Source organism: Stomoxys calcitrans, chromosome 3 (genome assembly GCF_963082655.1).
Source record: "Stomoxys calcitrans chromosome 3, idStoCalc2.1, whole genome shotgun sequence".
In the NCBI taxonomy this organism is placed as follows: Eukaryota; Metazoa; Arthropoda; class Insecta; order Diptera; family Muscidae; genus Stomoxys; species Stomoxys calcitrans.
In genome coordinates this window covers 195485153-195492389 of record NC_081554.1, presented here as the reverse complement: position 1 = coordinate 195492389, position 7237 = coordinate 195485153, and positions in this window count along the sequence as shown.

Below are 7237 nucleotides of genomic sequence, written 5' to 3'. Positions count from 1 at the left end.
TAAGGTTTACTCCATTCTTAAAATACTTCATTTCAGCCCGATATTATCATGATGTCTGATTTAGTCGTGTTTTCGGGGGAGAGGTGGTCCCCCAGATACTTGGTCCTGCAAAAATGTCAGCATCGTGCTCCTCTCTCTAATACAATTTATTTAAACCCCATATTGCCATTGGCTTAAGAGGATTTTATAGAAATAGGTTATCAAATTCGTTTTATAATCTCAAATACCTTTCATTTGAGCCACATATTAGTATGGTCGAAAATGTTTTGCCTTTGGGGGTGTTTTGGGAAAGGGGTGATGCCCTAAATACATGGTCCTACATTTGGATATCAAATTCGTATTCTACTCCCAAATACCTTTATACGTATATATCGGATATGTGTTCCACTTTAGAAAACCTCTTATTTGAGCCTCATATAGCAATAGTCAGCAAATAATTTCTATTTGGGTGGTGTTGTAGGGGTGGGTTGGCCCCATGGACACTTTTCCCGAATATTGATATCAAATTCGTGCTTTACTCCCAAATACCATTCATTTGAACCCCATATTGCTATGGTCGTAAATTTGTCCCCTTTGGGGGATGTTTTTAGTGAGAGGCGGGTCCCCAAACACTTGGTCCCATATTTGGATATCAGATTCGTATTCTGCATTCAAATACCTTTTATTTAAGCCCCATATTCCCATGGTCAGTAAATAAGTCCTGTTTGGGGGGTGTTTTGGGAAAGGGGTGGACCTCCGGAAACGTAGTCCCACATTTGGATATTAGATTCGTATTCTACTCGCAAATACCTTTCATTTGAGTCCAATATTGCCATGGTCGGTAAATATGTCCGATTTAGGGGTGTTTTGGGGCTTGGGGTGGTCTCCCTTGCACTTGCTCCGACAATTGGATATCAGATAGGTTTTTTTATCCTAAATACCTTTCTTTTGAGTTCCATATTGTCGTGATTGGTCTAAATATATGTTTGGTAGATTTTAGGGTGGGGCAGCCCCTCTAGGTACCCCATCCAAAATTTCGATACCAAATTTTTATTTTTAGGGTACTATAAGAGAGCACACAAAATTTCCCTTAAATCGCACCACCCATCTCCGAGATCTGGCGTTTCTGAAAATTAGGGTAAGGGGGAGGGTCCTTCCCCCCCCCCCCCCCCCTTCAGATATCAAAAAATGTAGTACCCTATTTTCACCACGGGGTCATTATGCACCATCTGTGAAAATTTCAAGAAAATCGGTTCAGTCGTTTCTGAGTCTATAAGGAACACACAAACAAACAAACCTACAAACAAACACAAATTGATTTTTATGTATAAGATATGATACTATCTGGCCCAGTGTGCTTTGCTACACCCTTAAATGCTTTTTGAAAATGCATTTTTCATTGAGCATTTTGGAGATGACGATCAAGATATTTCACATTCACACTAATTTATTTGTATATTGTATTGATTATCAACTTTTTAAATCGAATTACAAAGCTACCGCATGGAATACAAAATTTTCAAAGATCGACAGATCCTTCTTGTTTCAACCCAAACAAAGAGCTTTCATTGGCCATCGCGAAAAAACGCATTTTTAATTTCCCAAAATTTGAGGACAAAAATTGTTACTCTACTACAAAGACTTTTCATGGGTTTCGAACTTCCGAACGGCGTTTCCTTTTTTTTATTTATTTATTTTTTTTTTGTTGGGTGGCCCCCAGACACTTGTTCTTTCATTTGAGTACAGTATTGTCTCGGTGCGTCAACATGACGGTTTGGGGTTGATTTGTTGGGGTGGAGGGGCTCGGTTCCCCCGACACTTGGAGCCAAATGATAATATGAAAAGATTACTCTACTGTCAAAGACCTTTTATTTTGAAATATTTATAGTCGCGATCTATGCTTGGATCCTTATATTAATAGCAGATTCGTACTCTACTGCTCTATACCTTCCTTTTAAATCACATATTGTCCCGATTGACCTATATGTCGTATTGAAAGGTATTTATCGAGTGGGCGGTGTCCAGACTCATTGTGCTAAATTTGTATGCCAAATTCATACTCTACTCCCTAAGAATTTTTTTGATACCCATTTTGTGATGTTATCCATACAGGCCCGTTTTGCTAGGTTTTTGGATTCTGAAGGACAGCTTTGACCAAATTTTTATACCAGATTGGTACTCTACTTCTAATTAATTTTCGTTTTATACCCATATTGCGCCAATAGGTATATATGGAATTTTTTGTATTTTTTTGGGTGCAGCGACCCCCGGCACTTGATGTCAAATTTGTACATCAAGCTATATTCTACTCTTAAATACCTTTCATTTGATTCCCATATTGACTCAATCGGTAAAAATGTCCAATTGAATGGGTTTTAGAGTGGGTCGAAATATTCGTCTAAGACCCCAAGTATATATATTCTCGACATTCTGAGTCGATCTAGCCTTGTCCGCCCGTCTGTCGAAATCACGATTAAGGCCGAACGCGTAAAGCTAGCCGCTTGAAATTTTGCACAGATACTTAATATCGATGTAGATCGTTGGGGATTGCAAATGGGCCATATCTGTTCAGATTAAGATATAGCTCCCATATAAACCGACCCCTTGATTTGACTTCTTGAGCCCCTGGAACCCACAATTTTTGTCCGATTTCGCTGATCTTTTGCATGTGGTGTTCTGTTATGACTTTCATCACCGTCACGTACGGTCCAAATCGGTCTATAACCTGATATAGCTCCCATATAAACCGATCTCCCGATTTGACTTCTTGAGCCCCTGGAAGCCGCAATTTTTATCCGATTAAGCTGACATTTTGCATGCGATGTTTTGTTACGACCACCAACAACTGTGCCAAATACGGCCAAATTAGCCTATAACTTGATATAGCTCCCATGGGCTAAAAGCCTTTGAATAGCAATGATTTTTTTTTTTAATTTTTATACCCAGTACCAAAGGATGGGGGTATATTCATTTTGTCATTCCGTTTGCAGTATATATATATATATAGATATATATTCTTGATCAGCATAAAAATCTAAGACGATCTAGCCATGTCCGTCTGTCTGTCCGTCCGTCTGTCTGTTGAAATCACGCTACAGTCTTTAAAAATAGAGATATTGAGCTGAAACTTTACACAGATTCTTTTTTTGTCCACCGATATCTCGATTTAAGGTTTTGAGGCCATAAAAGGCGCATTTATTGTCTGATGTCGCCGAAATTTGGGACAGTGAGTTGTGTTAGGCTCTTCGAAATTGTTCTGCAACTTGTCCAAATCGGTCCAGATTTGGATATAGCTGTCATATAGATTGATATCGCGATTTAAAGTCCTGGACCTATAATAGGCGCACCAGGAAGTGATTCTAAGCCGATCGGTATACTTATCAGTGGCTCTAGCCCTTCTCCTTCTTAGCGTTGCAGACAAAAGTACAAAGTTATATGTATAACTTGTAACACAATGGTTGTGTAGGGTATAAGTATAAGTGTACTAAAACACTACCATTTGTTTTCTTGGTGATGTGCTTGGTTAAGTTGGTTTCCATGCAGTTTTTCTAACAAAGTATGATGTGGCGCGCCTTCAGGTTGCTGATCTTAAAGCAGTTGTAGGATTTTAGTTTGTTTGGTTTCATTCCAACGATGAAATTACACTTTATGAACTTCTTTGAAAACGGCCTATAAAGGGAGCGTATGAACAATTATTATAACAAAAAAACTCATACGCACCAATGTCCAAGTAAATGTAATCAAAATACAATATTTTTACGCTCAGTGGAATATGGGAGATTTTTTTTTAATTCAAAAAAGGAATCATTTTTACCACCAATACTAGTGCAAAAGTGGTCTTGGAAAAACGCCTGAACTACCTGCTAAACTGCTTTATATGTTCTTACATGTATAATTGAAATCATGACGAGGAACCATGTATAGTAGGAATACCTTTTTGCACCTGCACTTTGAATATAGACCAATTAAGTGGGAATCAAAAGATTAATGCATACTAACCAAACAGTTCTAAGCATAAATACCAACGCCAATAACATAATATGTATGTCAGCATAATTGACTTTTTTTATCCCTAACGCCCACCACACACACCACACGAATGTTGGCAAAGAAGGAAAGGGACATATCACTTATAGCAATAATCCTCAATTAATTGATAGTCATCAACAGGCCAAATCATATCCGCATAAATTTATGTGTCAAGGACATTGAATGCTTGCACTTTTAAGGAGTTAGCATAGACAAACTAAAAAATTTAATTCACAAAAAGTTGGTAGTTAAACTAAAAAACAGAAATCACAAAAAGATGGTAAAGTAAACATAGGAAAAATTGCTAACTCTTAAATAGGATCAGCTAATATTTACAAAACATTTCGTCTGTCAAACATTTGCAGCATTACCGCTGCCAATTAAGATCAACAAATTGGCACGTCAATCGGACTGGCCATAAAAAAGGAGATCTTATATCATTGAGCTAAAACACACATTGATATGGGATAAATAATGTAAATTTCTTGGGAAAATGTACACTACGATGACGTACCGTAATTACTCCCCGGTCAGAATTCCTGATTCTGGATTCTAGTTTCACTTTCCCTTACAGTTTAAGAGATCATGTTTGCTTGACATAGACGGGGCGATGAGGATGTCCATTAGGGCACTGAAGACTATTCTTGATATTCGACCCATATACATACAGATTAAGAGTAAGGCAGAGACTTAAGGTGATGGGGGAATGAATAGAGGATGAATGTAAGTCACACCATCGCAGTATACTCGAGGTGACGATAGCAAATACGGAATAAATGGAAGTGGTTTCGAATGGGATACCTGAGACAACATTTGAGGTCGAGTGTGAGGCATTGCTGCCAGCGGCACGGTTTTAGAATGACGGATTCTGGTATTGCCATCCATGCTTCACAGATGCATCAAAGCTCGAGGGCAGAGTGGGCCTGGGGGTCTACATTGAGGACATGGGACTGAGATCAAAATTGCAAATTGCAAATTTTGCCCATGAACATTCCACTAAGGAACAGGGGCAAACTTCTCACGTATCAATGAGTGCAGTCCGAAGTTGAAGCTCCTTTTTATAGCCGAGTCCGACCGGCGTGCCTCCTTGGAGAGAAGCTTTAGTACCTCACAAATGTTGCCAGCATTAGGAGAGGAAAACCACCGCTGAAAATTTTTTTCTGATGGTCTCGCTAGGATTCGAACTCAGGCGTTCAGCGTCGTAGGCGGACATGCTAACCTCTGAGCTACGATGGCCTCCATGAGATATGTTACCATAATACGGTCCTACAGGCGGAGATCCGGGCTATAACGGAATGCGTGAGGTTTGATGGTGTTAACCCGAGGACGACGAGTGTGAAAATCTTTGCAAATGCAAACTTGATGATGAAAAAGGAACAGGGGCAAACTCTCACATTCCACTGAGTGCTGTCCGATTCAAGTTTTAAGCTCATTGATAAGGGGCCTTCTTTTTATAGCCGAGTCCGAATGGCTTGCCGCAGAGCGATACTCTTTGGGGACACAGTACACTGCATGACACAGTACCTCAAAAATATCGGCAGCATTAGGAGGGTATAACCACCGCTGAAAATGTTTTTCTCGCCAGGATTGGAACCCAGGCGTTTAGCGTCAAAGGCGGACATGCTAACCTCTGCGTTACAGTGGAAAATCTTTAGGGACAGTAAACTGGCCATCAGGGCTGTAATAACCAGGGTAACCAGTTTTGAAGTGTGAGAAGAGGATTAACACATTCTCTGAAGATGACACGATCTGGCTGTCAAGCTGGGCCATAGCAGAGTAAGGGGGAATGAAAGAGCAGGCTATTTGGCCGTGAAGGTCAGAGGGCTGTCGTCAATAAACTTGGTTTATGCGAAGCCTTTCGGGGCAACACAGTCCGAGTTGAGGGCGTGGGCGACGAACGTGCATGTGACACAGTGGAACAGCAAAACTGTCTGCAAGACGACGAAAACTGGATACATAAGATACACTTATGTAGAATAGATGTGGCAAATTATTGTATAGGGCATTTGAAAAAGATGATGAGACGTTGGAGCGTATTTTATGTCATTGCCCGGCTTTTGCGAATAACAGACATCGCCACTTAAGTGGGGACATAATACCAGACTTGAATCTAATAAGAGTCGTAGGATAGAGAACAATTAGGGATTTTGTTAGTGGCACGAAATTCCTGACTTATTTTATTTTCCAGGTTTCTGTGATGTATAACATATCGAGTACTGGTTTATGTGTATGTCCATAGTGACATAGGGCGTACTAATATCCGCACCCTCTTTTCAACCTTTCCGAACCATTCCAATTCCCACATTCGTTTAACTAATTTTCTGGTCCAAGTCGGGGTTATTTCATAAGCTTCGAGATTATTCAGGGATTCTATACAATTAATCACGAACTTCGACTTCACCGTTATTAATTTTTCATATAAATTCTAAGTTTAGGGATCAGAATATTCCTACCCATCATGTTGCCCAGAGCTACACTAGTGCTGCAGTTCTATGACATGCCGATATGAAAAGCATCAGAATAGATCCCCAGTTCCATGACCGACTCCATCACGAAGGCATATGCAAAGATCGAGTTCTCACCTCCACCGCCCAATTTATCCTGTTGGTAATTCGTATCCTTAAAACAAGTAAAAAGGCGTTAAGTTCGGCCGGGCCGAACTTTGGATACCCACCACCCCGGGTATATATGTAAACCGCCTTTCGTTAAAATCCGGTGAAAAATGCATACCTTATGTCCCATAGCAGCTACATTGAAATATGTTCCGATTTGGACCAAATACTAATAAGTACTTGTAATTGTTCAATTGTGTATAACAAAATATTAATATTTTTAGTAGCTAGTATATCTAAAAATAAATCGATCTGAACCATATACGACATGGATGTCAAAAAGCCTAACATAAGTCACTGTGTCAAATTGCAATGAAATCGGATTATAAATGCGCTTTTTATAGGGCCAAGACTTTAAATCGAGATATCGGTCTATATGGCAGCTATATCCAAATCTGGACCGATTTGGGCCATGTTGCAGAAAAATATCGAAGAGCCTAACACAACTCACTGTCCCAAATTTCGGCGAAATCGGACAATAAATGCGCCTTTTATGGCCACAAAACCTTAAATCGAGAGATCGGTCTATATGGCAGCTTTATCCAAATCTGGACCGATCTGAACCAAATTGAAGAAGAATGTCGAAGGGCAATAAATGTGCCTTTTATGCGCCCAAA